Genomic DNA, 13,473 nt, shown 5'->3' with positions numbered 1-13,473 from the left:
AGAAAGAGAGACAGAGAAAGGAGGGAAGAACTTTATCGAGACCCTGAGGAAATGGATGATGGGCTTATGGGCTTCCTTGGCAACCAATGCAAGTGAACTTGCGAGGAACCCACTACGCTATACCTCATCATAATTTGTTTGTCATAGGGAAACAGCCACTATACCATTTTTCGTCATTCAACGGAGAGTCGTGGTACCCGCTAAAAACATGTAAGGCATTATGCGCACTTTGTTGGTGTTGTGCCTGATGACGATGAAGAATTGTTTCAGAGCCCCATGTAATGTGTTGGAAGCATCCAACAGCCCACACGTTGCTCAATTCGCATTGTGTGACGCCTGGTTACAGAATTCGCGCTGTGTGGGGCGTGGTTGTTATTTCACTCTTCTACCACACTAAATTGCATACGTTATTGTGGTTTCTTCTCGACATGAAGACTGTATAGCGTCTTCTGCATGGCTCTGAGGTACAACACTGGGCTCCCACGCAGAGGGCCCAGGTTCGAACCCCGTTCCATCCTGGAAATTTTTTCTTATTTCGTTTTTTTTTCTTATTTCGAGCGATAGTGGTTACGGACACCGGCGGCGGCGGCGGCGGCGGACAACTACGGCGCCAAAAACGGCCGGTGAAATGATCTCATAACAGCTTTCGCTGTAAAAGCAGTATTGCACTGTCTCGAATTAGCTCATGCACGCTGCTGTGCTTTTAGTTGGCCTTCTCAGATCAATATTTATGTGCTGTTTTTTGTTCTGGGAATTCTGGCCAGATTTTGCTGAAGCACTATTGGAAGTGGGGGTGGGTGAGGTCGATAACATTTTCATTCTAGCAAATTATGCCGTTTCGCTAAATGTAGCCTGCAAAACTGGCCTAAAATGGCTGAAAATTGTGCATTGTCTATTTTCATTTCCATGTGTTCTCATTGTTACAGCCAATGAGGGAGTTGCACAGCTTTCCTATGCTGTGGTGTAGTCTTTTATGTTAATTCTTGTGCTCTTAGGTATCCTGCCTGTCAACAACAGGGAGATCATCTCCAGAAGATTGGCTTCGTCACATAATGCGAAGGTGTATGCGAGACAGCCTTGCCCAAACCTTTAGCATGACTGGCAGGAAAGGAAAAAAAAGCCTTTCATGGGCCTCCACCTCCTGGGTGATATGATTGGTAAGGATCTTTTTCTCTCATATTTTCTGTGGGCATAGCCGGCATGTTATGCAATACACTGAGGAATAGCTTCAGTACAAGAAATGGCACAATATGGCAAGTAGGCCAGCAAAAAGGTACTCTGCAGAAAGTATTGCAAACTTGAACTTCAGTGAATTCTTTTGCATGGATGTTGTCGTATATCATTGTGCATGAACGAAACAAAAGAAATCTTTTTGAGGGGCTCGTTATTGTGCTGCATACAACTAAATGAATCGAACGGATAATTAGGCCAGGCCAAGCATAGATAACGTTAATTGTTGTGTTTAACGGTAGTGTATTATTTGAGACGTAATCTGAAATAAATTGAAGAGAACAAAAGATCGTCTGTTCTGTTGGTGGGATCCAAAACCACGTTGCAAGTTCAGATCCCACTGGTTCGATCAGACCCCACGTGCGAGTGCAATAAATGAGATTCCACAGTCTTTACATTTAAACTTTACAGAGGCAGTGAAGAAGAACTTCACAGACACCATACAGGTGGCGGCGCGTTCATATGCTGCAGACTGGCGGCGCTACGATCCTTCAAGGATTTAGAAATGGTACCCAACGTCTTTCTTCTGCAACACTACTTAACTGTACTAAGTCCTAATTATGTGCCTTGGTTATGTGGCTTGTGAGCCTTAACATTTTCTTTGTTGTGACAAACATTTTTGTCTTCTGTCATTGTCTTTTCATAATCGCAGTACAGATGCCATGAGGCCTGAAGGGGGTACGTGGCGCTTGGGGAATGAAAATCAACCAAAAAATCGTTTTAGCTGGCCATCTATTCACATCATGTGCGCCTGTCGTCGGATACAACTTAAGAAGTTAGGATAGGCCCCGCCCAGACCACCGAAGCGCGGCAGCCGATCGCTTCCGCGACTAAAGAAATAGTCCCGTTGATGCACGCGCCGTTGTTCTCCGAAGGAGGAGCCACTGGCCATCCCGCTCATGACGTCAGTCCGAAGTGCGAGCCCATTGGTGCACGCTTGTGTTCATCTGCCTTCGAGGAGAAAATGCCGCTGACTTGTAAAGGTTTATCTGACTGTAGTTACAAATTTTCATTGCTGCATACCGTCTTCTTCTATCCATATCTTACTTTAAAAAACCAAGGCCGCGCATCCTGCCCTTTAAATTAAAAACAAATAGCGCACAATTTTTCATGCTCTTCTTGTGATGGAGGAGCAATATTTGTTGTTTTACCTGGGTTATCACTATGCTTTCTTTTTTGCTTCTAATATAAATAGATGCAATATGTCAAACGGCAAATTTTGTTGTAGTACTTTCATGAGGAAATGTTATAAATGAAGGTTTTATTACGAGTATTAGTGAGGTCATTTTTTGAATCTTATGCAACAGCCCACAACTCTGGTTGGAAATAGCCTAAAGCAATGATTTATACTTAATGACATACTACAAGCATTGTGAATGTATTCTGTGGATTGCACATGGTGTGCAGGTTGCGGTTAATTAGCTAATTAGGCCTTAAACAAAGAAGTATGCGTCTGATATCTTGGAAATTACTTATCATAGAAAAAATCAATTGCATATCTGAAATTATTTGGCACACATATATTCTTAAACTTTGGAAGTTCCATTAAAATCGATCAAGAAAAAAAAAAAGGGTTTTGAAGTACCACGTCTCCGCTTAATTCAAGAGTGCCACATATCTTATTGCCTTATGATGTGACAAGTTCAAAACACATGCCAGGACCAGCAGAAGTACACAAGCATGTGTGCATTGTGGCTCCCACAATATATGGCCGCGAATTGAACCTTGTGCATAGCAGTGTAATGCAGTTCTAGGTCACTGTGAAGCATGTACACAAATACAACACGCCCATGTTTGTGAAAGCCTACTCCACTCACCACTGACTAGTACAAAGGAGGATAGCGGCTGCCCTTGTTGAATACAAACTTTGCAGCTCTTGAAGATGCTCAGTAAAGTTGAAAGTTGGGCGAGTTGGTGATAGTTCATGTTTACGTGTGAAGCAGCGCACGAAGAAAAGGCACAAAGGGAATGAAACACCATGACACTGCTGCACTCTCAACTAGTTTCTTTTTTTAAAAAACAAGGTTATATACATACATACCAGCGTACCTTGTGTGACAATGACTTTCAAGTTATTGTTTGTTAGTGATCGTTAACACATGGCTTTCAGAACACAAGAGATCACTAACAAACTATGTTCATTCGCACATTAAACGACATTGCTTGGAATGTGGTTGCATGCCGCTTTTCCCTGAAACTGAACTGTTATAACTTGAAAGTCATTGTCACACGTGGTACGCTGGTATGTATGTAATAACCTTGTCTTTTTTTCAAAATAAACTACTTGCGAATGCAGTGGTGTCCTGTTGTTTTGTTCCTTTTGTGTCTGTCTCTGTGCGCTGCTTCACACGTAATCTTGAAGATGCAGTTGCCATGTGGCCTACCTGCGAGCACAACATTAGGCTCGCTAGTTGCCTCTAAAATTTCGTATTAGGGATGGCCGCTTCTGGTGACATGAGTACGTTTTTCACACCAAGAGCTACACTGCTCTTGATGCACATGCTGTGAATTATAGAACTCTGGAAAAATATATGTTTGTATCGTAAAAGTGACATCAACAGCTGCCGAAAAAAAACCCTTTGCCTAATTTTTGTGGTGGTATTCTTTTAAAACTGCGACATGTTGATGGGGAACGAATAATTATAATGAGCCTTATGAATGGCTCCTGTTACGACTAATGCATGGATAGAATTTAATTTTTTTCAGCAGCCGAGCGACATCGGAGCCGCCGAGTGACCTCCCCATGCCAGATGACGTGTCCACCAGGGAAGACGATTGGGGACAATGAAGTGTTATTCCATACAACTTTGTTTTACTGCTCACCTTTGATTGAGTGTTGCGCTGCAAAAAGACAGTCAGTGCAGGGATACCTAATGGTTCAAAATGACCACTACCTTCAGTAAGGTGCAGGATACACGCAATTGTTCTTCTAATGTTGCAGTGCTGTGGAAGTAGCATTAATAACCATTTTTGTAACATTATTCAATGCTTCAGCATGCTGCCTGAATGGTGTACAGCATGCGTGCAAGCGTTTCTCTATTGCTGCAATGCTGCCAAAATAACGTTAATAAACATTGTTGTAATATCATTTAATGTTTAAGCAACATTGGCTGAATGATCCAGTAACGTTCTTGCAATGTTTCTTGTCAATGTTGCGGGAATGCTACTGAAGGCGGATATTATCCACGTAGTAACAACATTGAAAGGCAACACTATGGTAATGTTGAAGCAACATCTTGTGCTACCAGGGATGTTTCAGTACATCTTGCTGAATCACAGGAATACAAATGTAATGTTTATTAGATTGCTATAAAAGCGGAGCCAACACTGGAGCCACAGATGTTAATCTGATATGACGCCTGCATCGCAGGAGTACGTATATAGTGTTTATTGCTTTCTTGAAAAATTAGATAGCCAGAACCATGACCACAATTATGACCACCATAACTGCAATCGACGTTACACAGACATTACGCCTGCATAGGCTGTTTTTCCAAACCAGTTTATAGACCTGGCGTGGCTCTGTGGTAGAATACCTGATTGCCACGCAGAATGCTTGGGTTCGATTCTTGCTGGGATCCTAATTGTTATTCTGTCCATTCGTCGGGTTAACGCTGCCGATGTCGGTTTTTCTTAACGCTCTCGCATATAAATTACGAATGTCTGTTCTCGCCGTTCCTGTGTAGATATAAACTGTGAATCACCTGTGGCGCCTACCCGTACACCGCGGCCCAAACGGGTATGTGCCACACGTGTCTGGTGGAAAGGGTTCGACGACGTACGCGACAGGATTTTCACGTTATTCATGTCATGACCCGACAGTCATATTCGTCATATCCTCCTACCCTCCCATGCCAATTTTGGTCTACACCAAGTTAAGGAGGCGATCATGAGAGCGCCCAGACGAAGGCGGCTAGATAGATAGCTAGATACGTAGATAGAAACGCTCAAAATGCCAAAGGTTCGCTAAGAAATGCTTCGCATTTAATAACATCTTGGGTTTTACATGCCAACATCACACAATTTTAAATTAAGGCAAGCCGTTGTAGAGGGTTCCGGAAATTTCAACCACGTGGGTTTCCTTAACGTGCACCTAAAGCTAAGGACGCGGGCCTTAGCATTCTGCCTCCTTTGAAATGTGACCGCTGCGGCTGGGACAGAACCGGGACTTTCAGGCCAGCGACCGACCACCGTAACCACTGTATCGCCGCGGCAGCTTGCGAGCACTTATTTATTATTATTTATTTTATTGATACTGTAAGCCTTAATAGGCTCTTACAGGAGTGGGAAAAAATCATACACATTGATATCTTCACATTCGACCACAGAACAAAAATAATAAACAAAAAGAAAAAAGAAACAGTACAGACCACTCTAAACAATTACAGATTGCAACTATACATCTGGTCGAAGAACCAAGAAATAATTAAAAGAGAATAAAAACACCATAGGCTAACAGGGAAGAGTACATATTAGGTACAGGTCTGAGAATTGAAACATCGAGTGGCATACGAATCAAAAACGGACATTCCATGAAAAGTTGCCCCATTATTCTACAACGCTGCAACTTACTGATCCAAAAACTTTTGAAGATTGGTAGTGAATGATTCGAGAGATTCTGAGGACACTATATCACGTGGCAGGTTATTCCATATTTCTATGACTGACGGGAAGTAGGAATACTTAAATGAATTGCAACGGGAGATGAAAGGCCTGATACTCTTGTGATTTGTTCTGGCGGAGCGCTGATATGGTTGTTTCAAGTACTCGTGTTTGTTGATGTTAATGTTGTCATGATAAAGCAGAAAAATAAATTTTAATGCGGCTATGCGTCGCCGGATCGCCAGTGTTTGAATGCTTGCCCTATTGCGTAGCGCAGTTATGCTGACATCTCGAGAATACTGAGAATACACAAATCGGAGCGCTTTATTTTGAATTCCCTCCAGCTGGTTAAGAAGGTAAGTTTGGTGCTGATTCCAGATTACACTGCCGTATTCGAGGATTGGTCGTACAAGGAATATATAACCTATTAGTCTAACTTTGGAAGGGGCTAGAGCGAGTTTCCTGCGAAGATATCCCAGCTGTCTGTACGCTTTTGTGCACGTCTGGTTAATGTGAACATCCCATTTTAATGTGTTTGTGATGGTAACGCCCAAATATTTTACCGAAGCGGCCTCTGCCACATGTAGTCCCATTAAATGATACGCAAATTTTAAGGGTGCTCTCTTTCGGGTTATATGCATATACGAGGTTTTTCCTACGTTTATTGCCATTCCCCATTCTTCACACCACCTTGAAATGTTAGTTAGGGAGGTGTTAGGCCGTAACTGATCGTCGATCGTTCGTACTGTGGTATAAATGACACACTCGTCAGCAAACAGTCTAACTGTTACGTCAGGTTCGACATGACAATGAATGTCATTAATGAAAATTGGAAAAAGAATCGGGCCTAGCACAGACCCTTCTGGGACACCCGAGTGAACGTCTAACTCTTCAGATTCAGCGTCGTTTACATTAACGTGCTGACTGCGGTTTGAGAGGTAGGCGGCTATCCAGTGTACTATATTGATTTCAATCCCGATAATCTTCAGCTTGTCAATCAGTTTTTGATGGGGCACTTTATCAAATGGTTGGAGAAATCTATGAATATTGCGTCACATTGAAGTCTTGAGTTAATTACGGTAGCAAAGTCATGTGCTATTTCGAGAAGTTGAGTTATGGTAGAGAGCCCTTTCCGAAAGCCGTGTTGTTTGGAGTAAAGTAGGTTATCTTCTAAGTAGGCGGTGATTGCCTTGTTGATTTTATGCTCCATTAGTTTTGGGTTTGGTATATTACGGTCATATGAAATGATGTAGCCAGTAATCTTGTACCGATTCGGTTGCCCTCGGGTTATTTAACACACATCTGTACTTTATGCACAAGCAAAAAAAAATTACAATGGCTATGGGTTCATGTGCCAAAGCCATGATCTGATTATGAACATGACGCAGTGGCAGACTACGGAAAAATCTCGTTGTGGGGTTCGCTATTGTGTTCTTAAAGCACACATGTATTTACGCGTGTCGCCCACATTGAAATTCTGCCGCCTAGGCTGGAATTATGCCCAGCAGAGCAATGCCACAGCGACTCAGCTACCACGAGGTTTCTGAAGACCAATTCGTGTACCGTGCTCTCAATCATTAAGGAACTTGAGGCAGAGAGTACTCTGGTACACCAAGTGTATCCCATACCGGGGGTTCGTTTGCACGCACTCATCAGCCAATGGCGTGATCCAACCGAGGTCTTCGCATCAGATGTCACAACTCTTTTGGACCTCCTTGACGAGACTGACCGCTTAACGACTGTCACATACTTTCACGGATACTACGCTGCTGTCGCCGAAAAGTGGACACGGACGCCTATGAGGAACCTTTGAGATCAACTCCAATACACCAAAGAATCGTTTTGGTACTGTGTTCAAATTGTCAATCCAAATGTGAAGCATGAGCTGCCCTGCGCGTTCGAAACCTTTGCGCCTATTTTTCAATTAGTGCTTCTTGAAACTGACGACATGATGCAGCTCCTGAGTGATTTTGCGAACTCTCAGTGCTATGAAATATAACATTGTTGAACCTCTGTCGTTTTGGAGACTTCACAATGTGCAGTGGCCAGTGCTTTCTCGCAGCGCACTGCGTCTTCTGGCGCTTCCTGTTTCTAGCGCTAACGTTGAAAGGGCATTTTCAAAGCTGAGAGTCGTCAATCGAAAGGAGCGCGCTTTGATCACTGATATCAACTGCGCAAAGTATGCTTGCGTGTTTTACAATAAGCTTTAAGCATAAGGTTGTTATACGCACAAATACAGGTGTTTTGTGCTCAAGTATTTCGCTTGTGCGTATACGTTTTTGTGCATTCAAACCTTCTAGAAAAAAACGTGCTTCGTGTGTTTTGATGTTTTGAAGTATTCAGAAATGAATTTATCCAAGATTTTGGGGTTTTGAGAATGATGCAAAATTACGAATTTCGGAGAATTGGGGATTTACGAGAAATAAAACCCGATAAACGCCAAATTTCCGCCAAAAATATAAACTCCGACAAACACCCGCCAATTTTCAAGAAAAATAAACACTGATAATGCGGAGCCCTAGTTATATATTTCACGCACTGTTGGAAATAAATCAGTTTACTTCGCGCTGTGCCCACAAAAACCCCGCAATTTCCACCTGTTCTTTCACTGTACAGCGTAATATGGTAAAACCTCGGTTATACGATCACGGCTCATACGTATTTCGGGGTGATACGAATTTTTCTGTAGTCCCGGCCAAAGTCCATTAGCCTGCAGTGTATTGGAGTATGGTGGTTGCGAACCGATTTTCACGCCGCGATGTTTGATACGAACGTACGCTAGCGCACAGATACGAACAGGTGCTGCCCGCGCTGCCGCGGAACACGCGGCAGTCACGCGCGGGCGCGGGTATGCGCGCTGCGCGACCATCAACAGTGCGTCGTTGCCTCCGAGATTTTCCGCGCGAATCTTGGAGGATTTTATGCGCCTTCTCGTTTAGATTACAGATGGCGTTGACGTCGCGTTTCTTTTTTTTCGAACGCGTCGACGCATGCTTCTGTGCTTGAGGCAGCAGCATCGTTGTACTGTGTTAACGCGTGCCTGCCACGTCAGTGCAAGCCATGTCCTCGCAATCAGATTTTCTACGAAACAAGACTGAAACTTGGCCTGCGGGTCCATCACGAAGTCCCATGAAAGGTGGACGAAGACGCCAACAGACGAAGCAGACGTTCTTGGCAAAGGAGCTAGGCCTCGCAACTTACGCGCACAACTGCCAACTCTCCGATTTGCACAGGAGACTCCCGAATTTTGAGCAAGCGTCCCGATTGTGCGGGTACGGCCGTAAATCACCCGAAAAGCACCCCTAACACCACTGCGATAAGAGAAGAATAGCGACAAAAGACAGAAATTCTAAAATTTTCTGGCCTTCCATCTATCGCGTGCAAAGCGCCTGTTAAGTTACTTTTGCCGCAGTACTGTGGTGTCATGCAGGAAAGCGTAGTAATATTAAGAATAGGTTGCTAGCGGTCACGGGTCGAAACACATCTGGTTCATTAATTGCACACGCGCCACGCACCGTACATTACGAATGCGATATTTACGAGTATATTTACGATCGTTGACGCCTAAAACATTTACTGGCAATCATTCAGAGCTGTTCATGACGTCGCTGCGGCCCTGAGAAACACTAAATCAAAACGTATGCCAACTTTCCGTTCTAGCATACCAATTTTCCATGTTTTCTGCTGATAAGAATTTTGAATGATACGATTATTTTCGTAACCTCGCGAGATTCGTATCACCGAGGTTTTACTTTACTAGGCGGCAGCCACTGCGGCGCTTCGTCTCGCAGACACGCGAAAGAGTTCTTTGTGCCTATTTAGAGTTTAACAGAGAAACGGAGTAACACTACGTACCAAACGCCAAGGATAAGCGTTCAAATTGTGTACTTGAGACGACTTGCCCCTTTTCATGATCGTGTTCTGGTGCGACGCGACGTTCCTAAATGTTCGTCACGTGAGCTTCCGGTCTGCAGTAACACAGCTGCCGCATTTCCCACGTGCACTGTGCGCTCACTTTCCATATCGCCGCGATCGCGGACTTGAATTTAATATTTTTTTTTAATTGTTGGGGTTTAACGTCTCAAAACTACAATATGAAGTAACGTAAAATGTGAAATCTCCTTTCGTGTCTTGTACTCGCAAAAATGTAGGAGGCCATACTTTACGTTTTTGTTGAACCCCGGGCGATGGCGCTGCAAATAACTTGGATCACTGTCAATTTTTTTTCTATTTTACTTGACATCTTGCGTTACTTTTTGAAGCAACACGTAGTAACTGAAGCTAGATTCAAGAAACAAAGGAGAATCAATACAGCTATAAAAGGTGACACTAAGAATAAAAAAAAGCCACCATCTACAGGTGCGATTCGAACATGGGCCTTTTGAGTGGGAAACGGGCATTCTACCCCTGCACCACTTCGGCGGAGCCGCGCGCAACTCTGAAACGACGACACATTGCAGACTACCCATAGCAGCGCCACAAGCGGATTGATCCTGTTTGGGCTTCACTTTTCGAAGCTCGTTCCGAGCACTCCGCTGTTCTAGTACACTCTAATAAAGGCAAATGGAGGCGAAAATGTTTGAGGCCCGTGTACGTTAGGTGCACGTTAGAGAATCCCAGGTGGTCGAAACTTCCAGAGCCCTCCACCATGGCGTCCCTCATAATCATATCCTGGTTTTGGGACGTTAAACACCAGATATTATATTATTATTATCTAATATAGGCAACATCGCTTGATGATGATGATGGAGGAAAGCGTTGTTGCCTATATGTGTGGTTTCTTGTTTTCCAAGTAAACATTGGTGCAAGCTATCACCTGTGTGTGTCACGTCTTTCTTTGGCCGTGTTTTTTCGCGCGCTATAAGCTTCTGTAGTCTAGGCGTGTGCGCATGAGGGTTTCGCTGAGGTTCTTGAAGCACTTCGTATAACTACACATCATCATGCGAAGCTTTCGTAACTCACACATTTCGGCGGCGGCGGCGGCGGCGGCGGTGGCGTCGTCCTGAAAAACCCCGGCGCCGGTAAGCGCAGAGAAATGCGGCCCTCGTAGGTGCGCCGGTCACATGCGTATCTATATTCGCCGTTTTCCAATAATTGATGCTCTCTCGATCGTGGGCTTGCCGACGATCGGCCGTTTCTGATACGGAAATCTTACCTTTTATCGAGGTGAGTTATTGTTACCTGGATATGAAGGCAAGGCCGTCGCCGTTGCCTGTAGCAACTGCTGTGTTGTGCCGCAAAGGACATGAATGGAGATACAATTACCGGCTTGGAGGAAGGAAACAGTTAAGAGAGAGCAATGCGCATTGCGATAGAAAGAAAAAAGAGAGAGAGAGAGAAAGAAAGAAAAAAAGTTGTACGTCATATGTGCAGCCGCAAAGCTTCGCTTACCCTCCTTTTTCCCGATAGGGCAAGGGTTTCTGTCTTTTTGTCTCACAACGCGAAACAGCTTAAAAAATGTGCAGTCAGCATCTCGGAAGACTTTACGGATGCTGTGCGCAGAGAAAGATCGCTGCGGTGAGAATACCGGAAGAATCAACGCGCTAATGGCGCACGCGTGGCAGTTAAGCACGGTGTTCTTTTTGTAAATGATCTAAAAAGTACGCCTATGATGAAGTGACCGGGAAAGTTGTCCAAAGCGAGGGACGTGCGTTAAATGCGAATTCAAACATTAGTTTCCTGGTTGTAAATTGCCACAGCATAAAAAATGAAGCGGATAAATTTCACAGCCTCGTTTGTATGAGAAAGCCGACCGTAGTCCTTGGAACATAATCATGGTTTGATAATTATATCGGAGACGACGAAGTTTTCCCAAGTGGCTACGCGTGTTTCAGAAGAGATAAGAACAGTCATGGAGGAGGGTCTCTTGTACTAGTTCTAGCAATATTTCTTGTTCTAGGCATATTGGTGGTGCGTTGTGTGAGGATGCACGGTGCCACATCAGACTGGGAAATGACTGGGCAATAAGCATGTGCGTTTTTCAGGCCTCTCAAAAATAAGTTGATATTGCGCTTGAATTCGCAAACATATTAGAGACAATGCGAGTAAACGACTTGTTAATGGGGGGGGGGGGGGAGGGGGCGAGGTAATTTTCCCGCTCTCAATTGGATAAAGGTGAGACGTTTGCCATACTGCTCACCTTTCGGGGCCATCAGAGCGAATGATGAACATAGTATAAACGTTTCATCCAGCACTAATAGTGACTCAGCGATGAAGAAAAAGTGATGATTTGAACTTATTTCCGACAAATCGGCCCGATCGGATGACCTCGATTACCCGGTCAAAGTGACCATGAAATGTTGCAGCGCGAAATGAACATAACTTTAACACCGACGGAAAGATGTACAATTAAGCCTAAGCCAATGGTACAGGTATAGATTCTGCGCTAAAAGAATATTTAAAAGAATCTAAATTGCTTTCAGAAACTTTCAGTGTTACTGATCGATGGGTGTCATTCAACACAAAAGTATTGGAGCTAAGGGACCAATATACCCGGTCATGGGTTCAGACGGCCCGGCGTTCTAGAATCAGAGGCTCGGTCAGAGTTAGTTGGTACAGTGACATTGTGAAACCGGTAAGCGCACGAAGACGGGTGTGTCGTCTTCCTGTTCCCTTCTTCGTGCGCTTACCGGTTTCATAGCGTTCTAGAAGCAAGCCCCGGTTCCGTGCAACAGGATGTTCTCTTGTCAAAGAATCTATTGTAACTTCAGAGAAAAAAACGCCAGGCCTGCGCTGAAACCGCAGCACAGTCACAGCGAAAGCTGGAAGAGCGGCGTTTCAAGAGCCCGTTGTAAGCTCTCTTGGGGCTACAATACAAGTACACTAGAAAGGTACCCACTAAGCCATAAATCAAATTTTCGTGAAGTTGGGAAGCGCCTACTAAGCCATTATTCGTCATTCTGCGGAGAAGCGAGGCACCAGCTACACGTCTGTAAGGGATTATGTGCACTTTTGTTGACGCGACGACTGATGACGATGAAGAATTACGGCTCAGCCCTTTGTAATGGGTTGGAAGCTTTAAACGGCCCACCAATTATGTAATTTGCACTGGGTGACGCCCGGTCGCTATTTCCCTCTGCCGTCATGCTGTATAACATACGCTGACGTGGGAGAGAGACGGGGGAGGGGTGCGAAGAACTTTACTGAGACCCCGAGGAAATGGATCATGCGCTTATGGGCTTCCTTGGCAACCAATACAAGTGCACTTGCGAGGAACCCACTACGCTATAAATCATTGTAATTTTTGAGAAGTAGGGCAGCAGGCACTGTGCCATTTTTTGTCATTCTACGGAGAGCCGTGCTATCTGCTAAACGCATGCAAGGCATTATGCGCACTTTGTTGATGCTGTGCCTGATGACGACGAAGAATTATGGCAGAGACCTTTGTAATGGGTTGGAAGCAATCAACAACCTACTCGTTGCGCAATTCGCATTGTGTGACGCCTGGTTATAGAATTCGCGTTGTGCGACGCTTCGTGCTTATTTTACTCTTCTACCACGCTATATTGCATATGCTAATGTGGTTCGTTCCCGACACGAAGCCTGTAAAGGACCTTTTTGCAAAGCAGTTTCAACCACCGGCATGGCTCAGAGGTTGAATACTGGGCTCACACGCAGAGGGACCAGGTTCGAACCTCGTTC

Source organism: Rhipicephalus sanguineus, chromosome 1 (genome assembly GCF_013339695.2).
Source record: "Rhipicephalus sanguineus isolate Rsan-2018 chromosome 1, BIME_Rsan_1.4, whole genome shotgun sequence".
NCBI classification, from domain to species: Eukaryota; Metazoa; Arthropoda; class Arachnida; order Ixodida; family Ixodidae; genus Rhipicephalus; species Rhipicephalus sanguineus.
This window is presented reverse-complemented; position numbering follows the sequence as displayed.